We start from the raw sequence: 10,868 nt of genomic DNA on the forward strand, positions 1-10,868 counted from the left end.
CACGTACTTACAAGGTTTAATTGCAACATTTGACAAGTACAATAAAACGAATTACAGGTTCAACCTGCATTTCCCGAGGTTGCAAAAGGGCTCCTCTTAATAATATAGTAAATGGGTGAGAACGTCGAAGTTAATGGATGCTAAAAGAAATACACATAAAATTCACTACAACAGCTGGATCGCATGCACTCACCTGATGCTGCCTGGAATCAGGACACCAGTGTTTCGTAAAGGGTAGTGTCTAGTTCCAATTAGAGAAACGGACCATAGCAATGCTGCGCCTCCACTTCTGCATCACGTGGGCTGCCCTGCATCACGTGCTCTGCAACGTTCACTTCCTCATCTTTGCAAGAGCGGGAAGTCAAGGCAAGGCGTGCCGCAAGCGGGACGGAGCGAGAAGGCAAGGCAAGGCGTGCCACAAGCGGGACGGAGCGGGAAGGCAAGGCAAGCTACAAGCGGGAAGGCAAGGCATGACGCAAGCTGGACGGAGGGGGAAGGCAAGGCATGACCCAAGCGGGACGGAGCGGGAAGTCAAGGCAAGGCGTTGCAGGACGCAGCGGGAGAGATTCCTCGGTTACAAAGCACATTTCGTATAGTTTTGGGTGCTTGAATTTGGTTTATGGTAAGTCTTAAAATTATCCCATGTTGATTGTTAATTTAATGCAGAGCGGCAGTATTGGGAAGGGGGGTGAGATTTACTTAACATACAGGCGGATTGAGTTCTTTTTGGGGTTTTCTCATGCAGATGGGTGATTTGCCCCGGGGAGATGTGTTTTATGGAGTGGGGCTGGGAATACGCATTCCACCTTTCCCAATGGGACTTCCACTGTACTAGTGAACAGTACAGTGAATAGATATCCTCCTCGCTGGAGAGGGGAGAGGGGTTGGAGGATTTGTTATGTGCAGCAGATTGGGATATGTGTTTTTATGCCGACAGACGCATTTGGGTACGAATTTCCAGCATAACAGGTGTTTTTTCTCCTGCATGGGGGCTATTTGGCATTCCCGGGGAGGGGGTTGTTCATTTGCCCCTTTTTAATGTGTGGCAGAGAAGGCTAAAGAGAGGACTTACAGTGCTTTCATAATCAAGCACACAATTAAAGTCCCTATGAGACCCGATAGCATGGTGTGTTTGTTTAAAAGTTTGCCAATACTTTCTAAAAAGCCTTTACAGCATCATGACGCATTTCTGTTAAATCGTCATGACGTTTTCACGTAGGACCTCTATACGTGCTTACGAAGAGAATCACGGAGGAAGGATCACTCTGTGCCATATACGGGCAGGTATTTATTTTCTATTGTGTATTTATAAGGCGCTTACACATTTCGGACGTGTTTCGAAGCACTAGGTATATTTAGGTGCCGGTGGGTTTGTTTTTCCTATTTTGATTTTGGTTGCAGCAACAGCGGATCTTTGTGTCTTCTTGGCTGGTATTTGTTACATACGCCTCACGTCCCGCATGCACGGTGGCGAGGGCGCAGAAACAATAAAGGGCCCGCCTTGCTGGAAAGCAAGGCAGTTCCAGGCATGAGCCAGAGCGAGTGTGTCGTGTCCATTATTCCGCTCCTCTGCCAGGCCCGACGCAGGCCCTGATCCTCTCTCCCTCCGCCTGCTGTACCGGCAGGTAGGGATCCAACAATGGCAACGAGGATGGGATCACACGCACAGCAGCTGCAGTTTCCCAGGCTGTAACTCAGCCCACACGTCCACAGCAAATTTTTGGAGACACGGGGGGCACCATCTCTCTCCCAAAAAAAAAAAAAATTTTCCCTCCCGAAATACTCAAACATCCACAGAGTGTACCCAGATTCAGTGGATATCACAAGGGAATTTTTTTTTCTCTTGCTCCTCATACTTCACGCCAAGCAGCACTAGAATCTGGTGGCGCCACCTAGAAGAACATCATGGCGCTTGGCCTTTCCACGCCCAGGCCCAGCACACCATCATGGATTGCGGCCTCGCTGACGCCGCCAGCGCCGTCCTCTCGACCTCATGGTGGGACCATAGCTGCGTTGGGACCTTTTGACCCCTACACTGATCCATCATCAGTGGGACCCCGCTGGATGCTATGGATCCAAAAGTTTGAGGTGGCGATGAACTGTAAGGATATTACAATGCCCAGGAAGATGAGGTCACGCCTTCTGCTCAACATGTGTGACGACGTCCTACGCATTTTCAACACGCTGGTCATTGGCCACAGTTGAATCCGGACTACGAAACCTTCAATTTCTGCACCACAATAGAGATGGAGGATGAAACACTGGACACCTACCTCACAAGACTCAGGAAACTTGCACTCTCGTGTGAATTCGACAACGTTGAGAAGGAAATAAGGTGCCAGATCATCAACGGCATACACTCTGAGAAACTGCACAGGATTGTGTTGGGGAAAATGCCATTTCCCTAGCCAGGATTCTTGAATATGGGCACCAAAGAGAGCTGTTGCACGCAAGGCCAACACACATGGGCACCACGCTACAAAAGCTCCAACTGGCACCAACAACGGAAATGATAGCATGGATCGCCAACCGCCAAGCACCAAAGGAAGACTACAATGAGACGAAAAGTTCACCACGGGGGCAACCAAGGATCCCAGGGCCTACTGAGTGCGGATGGTGTGGTGGTGCACGCCATGTAAGAAGAAACTGGCCAGCGCAAGGAACCACGTGTGGGGCTTGTGGCCGGAAGGACCACTATTCACGTGTCTGCAGATCTTCAGGGCAGCCGCAATGCCCCCAACCGCAACAAGCTAAAGCCTTCCCCCCCAAAAAAAGAAGCAAGCAGACACGCGGTGTAGAGGCCGCTAACTCGTCGACAGACGAATCCAGAGATGACGAGGGCAACCACGCAACGGATGTGGGGACTGGGGGAACGAGAAGAAGAAGAAAAGTCCATTTGATCTCAGCACTTGAAGACAGTAGCATAGAGCCAAAAAAAACCCAGAGAAGACACAAATGCCTTGTGTCCATACAGGGCCAGGAGACACAAATTACGATAGACACAGGAGCATCAGTGAATGTCATGCCGTCAACTATGTTCCGGACACTGCGTCCCCGACCTGACCTCGGGCCAACGGAAACACTCCTGTTCGCTTACGGATGCAAGACGCCACTATCAGTGGACGGACATTTCAGAACGACACTAAGCAGGTGTGACGGAGTCCTCCAGTTGAAGATATACGTTGCCAATGTAGGGATTGAATGTCTGCTTAGTGGGGATGCAGCAGAAGACCTAGGACTGATCCGTTTCATCTGTGACGTCACAGACTCAACGGACATCTCCAAACTCCTAAAGAAGTACCCGGGCATCCTCAACGGCATCAGATGTTTGCAAGGCAAACTCATTAAGTTTCACATCGACCAGACAGTTCAGCCTCGGGTGGTACGCCACATGAGAACTCCTCTGTTTCATATAAGAGACCTGGTCGAAAAGGAATTGCGATAACTCGAAAAGGCTGGCATCATTGAGCAAGTCACGGGACCAATGCCCTAGTTCTCACCTATGGTGGTAACGAAGAAGCCGAAGCAACCAGGGAAAGTAAGAATTTTCATCGACATGTGCCTACCAAATGCAGCGATCAAAAGGGAGTGTAATATTACCCTCACGCTAATCGTCCTGAACGCTGGTTACCAGTTAAAACTGCACCCGACTCAAGGTACATTACCAGTTTCTCCACACACCTGGGTCTACGCCGATACAAGAGTCTGAGTTTCGGCATCTCCTCAGCGGCAGAGGTGTTCCAGGAAGTAATCCAGTGAATCCCAGGGGTGTTGAATGTCAGTGACGACATCCTCATCCACGCCAGCGACAAGCAGGAACAAATGCGTCGCCTCAAGATGGTGGTCAGCAGGCGGGAGACCGCAGGCCTAACCATCGACTGGGGCAAATGCGAGTTTTGAAAGAGGAAATAATATTCTTCGGGTATGTTTTCAACAGTGCAGGAGTGTCGGCCGACGCACAAAAGGTTGCGGACATAAAGGAGGCCCCCTCCACAACACCCACAGAGGTAAGCAGTTTCTTGGGGATGGCAACCTATTGTTGGAGGTTCATCCCCAACCTGGCAACAATGTCCGAGCCGCTAAGGGAGCTCACCAGGTCGAACACCAAATAATACTGGAGCCCTGAATGCAAGGAGGAGTTTGAGCGGATCAAGACATCCCTGTCAGCCGAAACAACAATGGCATATTATGACCCAACGCTGACAACAGAACTATACGTCGATGCCAGCCCTGTTCGGTGGATTTCCTATCCAGGCACCCGAGAGCTGTGACCTAAGGGGAAGTGAGTGAAGCAGAGGAGACAGAAGAACACATAAGCCAAATCATTCACACCATGAAGCCCAAGGCAGTCAGCATCGAAGACCTCGTGGAAGCCACGAACACTGAATCTTACTCAACATAGTCATGAACACCCTCATGTCGGGCGAGTGGAAGTCTTTCTTCCGCCATGTACATAACCGCACACCAGTGGCCAGAGACTTCCTCAATGGCATGTTCCCAGTACGACAGGAATTGTCCGTCACCAGCGAAGAGTTGATCCTGAGGGGAGCCCGCATTGTGATCCCCAGCAGCCTGCAGGACCGAATCGTGGTGCTGGCGCACAAAGGACACCAGGGTATGGTCAGGACAAAAGCCAGGATTCATCAAGATGGGACGCCTTCAGCGTCGAATTCTGCACAGTACAGGAAGGAACATATCTGCTGGTGGCCATCAACGACCACCCACAATACCCACAAGTGGAGATCATATACTCAACAGCAGCGGAGACCGTGATACCTGCACTTGAGAAGATGTTTGCTACACATGGCCTGCCAAGACGCATCAAGAGTGACAATGGACCGCCATTCCAGTGGACGGAGCTCAAGAAATAGCTGAACGATTTGCACATCAAACATCACCACATCACGCCCAGGTGGTCACAGGCGAACAGTGACGTGGAGAGGTTCATGCGGACCATCAACAAGGTGCTACGCATATCCAGGGATCAAACCAGCCCCACAGCTCTACCGGTTTAACCCCGGCAGACCTCATGTATGGGACATTGGTAAACCCATCCATACCACACCACCCAAGCAGAGGAGTAGACACCTACGACAGCCACCGCACTCAGCGAAGGAGAGCAGCAGCAAACCAACACCTGAGTGTCAGGAGGCACACATGAAGGTCGGGGCACAAGGTGCAATCACGTTTTGGTGCTGTGAAACCCCTCAAAGACCAAGCTTGAAACGCGTTATGACTGGGCACCCTGGACAGTGACCCCAACAGAAGGAACGATGGTGACAGCGGCACGAGGGCACCAGTCGATCACCAGGAATGCTTTGTGGTTCAAGAGGGTGTCCCGACAAATATGGACTGATGGAGACAGACAGTCCCAGGCGGAGGCAGAGCTGCCACTGGACGTTTCGAGCCACTGGAACGAGGGAGAAGGGACCCCGAGTCGAGAGCCCCAGGGGCAACCTAAAGAATCTGGCGAGGAGGATCCAGAAGATGAAGGTGAGCCAGAAGCGGGACCTGGCCCGGAGACTGCTCCCCGGTGAAGGCCCGGCCGGTATGACCTGAGGGCAGCCCCGAAGGCTCTGGAGAGGCTAAGTGACTGAGTGACAAGGCGGAGAGTGCAAAACTGTGCTGGACTAGATTGCACAGCAAAGTTAGTGATGTTGTTCGATGTTGGTTGTGTTTGTGTGCTGTTTTTGTTTGGTTGGAAAAAAGGATGAATGTTACATATGCCTCACAATCAATAAAGGGCCCGCCCTGTCAGAAGGCAGTGCAGTTCCGGGCATGAGCGAGCGTGTCGTGCCCATTATTCCGCTCCTCTGCCAGACCTGACGCAGTCCCTGATCCTCTATCCCTCTGCCCGCTGTACCAGCAGAGAGGGATCCAACAGTATTATCCCCATCCCGGCTCCACCGACCCCCAACAGAAGTGATTTTTGGCTGTGCCGCCAGAGAATTTCAGGGCAGATGTTTTTTTTTTTTGTATTTTTTTTTGTTTTTTTTAAACTTTGTTTTATTAGCATTTTCATAATAGAACAAACGGGCATGAAGCCTTTTCAGCAAAGATAAAAAATTATACTTGTAACAGGCCCGGTGACCCCCCCCCACGCACTCCCCCCGCGAAAACACCCCCCCAACCAAACTTAGTCCCCTTTACGCCTGCTTCTTTTAAGGAGACGCGTAGAGAGATCAGTGTATCCGGAGCTTGAGAAAGAGCCTGAGCGTTGACTGCATGTGTGGCTGTGTAATGTCCGCCGCCTCCCGGGGCGTGGGCGTCCGTTCCTTCCGTGACTCTACCCTGTGGATCAGTGAACCTCCCATCCCCATGTCTGCTGTACCCCGTACCAGTTGGCTTGGAATGTGCCCAGACCATTGTTGATCATAGCCGTGAATTTATCCATCAGGAACATGTTTTTAACTTTTTTTAACCAGTCCTCCTTTGAGGGGGTCTCCGGGCTCTTCCATTTCTGGGCCAGGGCCACCTTTCCCGCCCTCAGCATTGTTTCCCACATTCTTGAGTATCTGGCTATGTCCACTTCCTCAGGGGGGAGGCCCAGTAGGATTGTTAGAGGGTTTAGGGGGAGCAGTTCCTCCGAGACTTCCGCGATCCAGCCTCTAACCTCCACCCAGTACGCCTGTGCTTTCGGGCAGTGCCACCACATGTGCCCTCTTGTACCAACCTGGTCGCAGCCCCTCGGGCATGCGGGGGACACTTCCGTAAACATCTTCGACAATTTTGCAGGGTCTCTATGCCACCCCTGAAGGATCTTGAGGTTGTGTTCCATGTCCGCTGTGAATAGGTTCCCATGGAAGGCTATTTTGAATATCCTTGCCCAGGCGTCTTCAGAGATCTCCTCCCCCGCCAAGTCATTCCAAAAAGCACGGAATCTCCTCCTTTCCCCCAGGTTAATAGTGTTCAGTATTCTGTACATCCCTGAGACCGCCCCCTTCCTGGTGGTCGCTGTATCCAGGAATTTCTCAAAGGGGGTCAGCTGTCTTTTCAAATTCTGTCCCCAGGATTGATGGCATTGAATTCCCTTCAAGCAGAGATATTCAAATATGGTGAGGGACCCCTGCCCCAGGGCCTCCCTCAAGTCCTCATAGGGCAGAAACTCTCCTTCCCTAAACACTTGCCCTGCCCACTCCATCCCCGAGTCGGACCAGGGCTGGGCGTTGCGGAATCCCCTGCTTCCCAGTTTGAGGGGATGGCCCCAGAGCGAGGACATTGGTGACGGCCATGTCGTTAAGTGGGCTGTCTGGGGGCCTTCCTTCCAGATCGCCCAGAGGACTCCCAAAGTTGGGTGTGATTTGAGTCTACTCGGGATGAATTTGCTTGGGGCCCACAGGAGGTCCCGAACCTTAAGCAGGTGAGCGTCCATGTCCTCTAGGTACGACCAGTATGTGCCCATCCCCTCTTTCATGTGTTCCAAAAGTACGCGCAGCTGGGCAGCGCGGAAGTAGAGTTGAAAGTCTGGCAGCCCAAACCCCCCCTCCTCCCTCAGCAAGGTCAGGACGGCCTTTGCGGTTCTTGGGGTCCTACCCTGCCATATAAATTCCCGCACCGCGTTCTGGAGGACCCTGAAGGTTTGGTCGGGGACTTTAGTCGGGAGGGCGGTAAAGAGGTATAGTAAGCGCGGGAGTATGTTCATCTTCACCGCCGTCATCCGACCGTACCATGACAGAATCATTGCCCCCCACCTCCTAAGATCTGCAGTGACCTTTGATACAACGGGATCATAATTGGCCTGGGCGAGGTTGGACAGGTCCCGGGTAAGAAGGACTCCCAGGTACCGAATGGAGACCTTCCCTATTGTTATCCCTTCCAGGCTGACCAGCGGATCCAAGACCGGGTCCAGGGATCTCATGGGGAGCAGAACCGATTTAGAGGCATTAATCTTAAGGCCCGAGAGGCGACCAAAGGCTGCCATCAGGGACAGGAGGGGGGAAGCGAGGACACCGGGTCCACCAGGTAGGCCAGGATATCGTCCGCGAACAGGGAGAGTTTGAATTCCACTTCGCCTCGCCTTATCCCCCTTATGTCCGGGTGAGCTCTGACCGCAATGGCCAGGGGTTCCATAGAAAGGACGTAGATCAAAGGGGACAATGGGCAACCTTGCCTTGTTCCCCGCGAGAGGGGGAATGGTTCTGACAACCTGCTGTTCCCTTGGACCCTAGCCCTTGGGGCCCTATATAACGCCGCCACCCATTCTCTAATGTGTGACCCAAAGCCCATTTTCCGGAGGGTGAGTTCCATGAATCTCCACTCCACCCTGTCGAACGCCTTTTCCGAATCGAGGGACAGGACGCTTGCCTCTAGGTCAGACACCTGGGCATAGTGGAGTAGATCAATCGTTTTACGGATGTTATCTGAGCCCTGTCTTCCCCTGATGAACCCCACCTGGTCACCATGTATCAGTTTCGGCAGGATCCCCTCCACCCGCCCCCCTATCATCTTTGCCAGGATTTTTACGCCAGTGTTCAACAAGGAAATTGGGCGGTAAGAGGAACACTCTGCGGGGTCCCTGCCCTCCTTGGGGAGAACCACTATGATTGCCTCCATCATGGAGTCCGGGAGGGTGCCCCCTCCAGCACCGCGTTGAACACCTTCACCAAGTGGGGGGAAAGGGTCGAGCGGAACCGCTTATAGAAGTAGACCGAATAACCGTCTTCCCCCGGGGAAGTGCCCACTTTCATACCTCGGATCGCCCGTTCCACCTCGTCCTCTGTCACCGGACCCTCCAACCCCTCCGCCATCTCTCTGGACAGGGCCGGGATCTGTAAAGAGTTTAGAAACCCCTCAATCTCCGCCTCACCCCCATTGTATTCCGAAGAGTATAACTTCTCGTAGTATCGGCGGAAGGCCTCGCCAATGTGGGGCGTATCGTGGCCCACCACACCCGCCTCGTTCTTCACTGCCTTCACCAATCTACTTCTCTGCACCTCCCTCAGTTTCCAAGCCAGGATCCTGTCCGCCCTGTCCCCCTTTTCGTAATACTTTTGTTTGACCAGTTGGAGACTTCTCTCCGTCTTGTGGAGGAGGAGATCCCTCAGCTGGAGCCTGTAGTCGGCCAGAGCGGCCATCTGAGCGCGGTCCAAAGGGGCCGTGGGAGGGCCACCCCAGTTGGAGTTGGGCAATCTTCGCCCTCAAAACCCTTTCCTGGGTCTCTCTTTCCCTTTTTTTCTGGGCTCCCATTTTGATCAGGACCCCGCGAAGGGTAGCCTTGAAGGCGTACCATAAGATATGCAAACCTACCTCCCCATTATCGTTGATTTCGAAGAAGTCCGTGCTGGCCTCGAGAACCTCCTGGGCTAGGACCTCGTCTTTCAACAAGGAGTCATTGCACTTCCACCTCCCCCTGCGATCGCTTAGCCCTCCACTCGCTATAGTGATGCAGACCAGATCATGGTCGGACCAGGGGACGGGGTCAACCCTGTGGCCCGAGATGAATGGGTGCAGGATTTCGTCTGCCAGAATGTAGTCTATCCTGGAAAAAGACGTGTGGACCGCTGAATAATATGTGAAAGAGGGGGCGTCTGTTCTGGGGGTCGGAATCGTGTTCATCAGGCCCAGTTCTGAGTTGACCCTTTGGAAGTTACGAGCCATGATCTCGTCTGCCGCTCTGGAGGGCTGGGGTCCCGCACGTTTCCTATCTCGGACAGGGTCTAGGACCATGTTAAAGTCTCCCCCCACCGCTACCGTGCCCTGGACAAAATGCTTGAGTTTAACGCTCACCTCCTCCCAGAATTGCGCTTGGCCCTCGTTGGGGCCGTAAATAACGGCAAGGGTGAGTGGGGCCCCCTGCAGGGATCCACGCACTAGCAAATAGCGGCCCCCTGGGTCTTTCAGAGTGGCCTCGTTCTCGAAACCCACGTTCCTCGCTACTAAGATGGCGACCCCCCTCTTTTTGCATTTGTGGGAAGTGCTGAAGACCTCCCCTATCCCTCCTTCCCGCATCTTGGGCTCCTTCCCCGGTGGCCAGTGAGTCTCTTGAACGAAGAGAAAATTGAGGTTTGCCCGTCTAAATTCCCTGCAAACCAGGGATCTTTTCGTAGGGGTGTTCAAGCCTCGTACGTTAAGGGAGCCCACCCCCAGGGCGGGCAGACTATCAGCCATGATCTAGAATTTCCTCTCTCTCGGTCAACTTCTTCCCATAGCTCTTCCCTGCATGCTCCCATAAGATAGTGTTTTGTTCCCCTGCGCCCCCTTCCCTTACCCCTCGGGTGGGCCTCGAATGACACCCCAACTGCCCCCCTTCCCCAAACCCCAACTGAACAACCCCAACTTTTGTGTACCCCCCACCCCGGCGTCCAGCCAATCAGTTCCGCCATCACTGGCTTTTGGCCGAACCACCAGCCTGCCCACCTCGGCCAGGAAAACCACGTAAGATGCTCATCCCCTTGAGCCCCCCAGAACCCCCCCTCAGCTGCGTCCCGCATGTGAACCCATCATACTTGCTGTTCAGTAGGATGGTGTAAATAGTGAAATCACAGGATCTGCGCACATCTGTCGAGGACCCAGTCGGTCGTCCCTGTTTCAGTCCTCTGAGCCATTCCGTTCTCCGTCTTTCGCTGGGGAGGGGGTGTTCATTTTCCTGTATTTCCTCGCGCCAGTGCGCTTTCTTCTTTCCCCGGACGGACCAGGGCCATTAGGTCTGCCGTGCTCCGGCCCCGTTGGGCCCCTCCTGGGGTTCGAGTCTACTGTGTACTCCTGAATAGCCCCCCTTACATCCTCTTCCGTGGTCAGGGTCGAGCGTTGGCCCATGTATTCAAAAGTTAGGGAGAATGGATAGCCCCATCTATAGCGTATGCCCTTTTCCTTGAGCAGTTGCGTGAGGGGGGCGGCACATTCTACGCTTAGCCAGCGTGTAGGCCGAC

The 10,868-nt window shown here is 53.2% G+C and overlaps 1 protein-coding gene across 5 annotated transcripts in view; it reads right to left on the reverse strand.

Moving 5' to 3' along the window:
• The window catches only part of LOC138492125 (oxaloacetate tautomerase fahd2, mitochondrial), a 237,694-nt gene extending 237,403 nt beyond the window's left edge, over positions 1-291 (reverse strand). For 2 of the 5 annotated variants that reach the window (XM_069619108.1, XM_069619107.1), the window contains exon 1: positions 194-259. The gene's annotated coding sequence lies outside the window, so the exon portion shown is untranslated. Of the gene's footprint in view, positions 1-193 lie in introns of all 5 variants that reach the window. The other 3 variants (XM_069619106.1, XM_069619105.1, XM_069619109.1) reach the window with 3 other exon arrangements.
• Positions 292-10,868: the final 10,577 nt, after the last annotated feature.

This window comes from Ambystoma mexicanum, chromosome 10 (genome assembly GCF_040938575.1).
Source record: "Ambystoma mexicanum isolate Mex_15411 chromosome 10, UKY_AmexF1_1, whole genome shotgun sequence".
NCBI lineage: Eukaryota > Metazoa > Chordata > Amphibia > Caudata > Ambystomatidae > Ambystoma > Ambystoma mexicanum.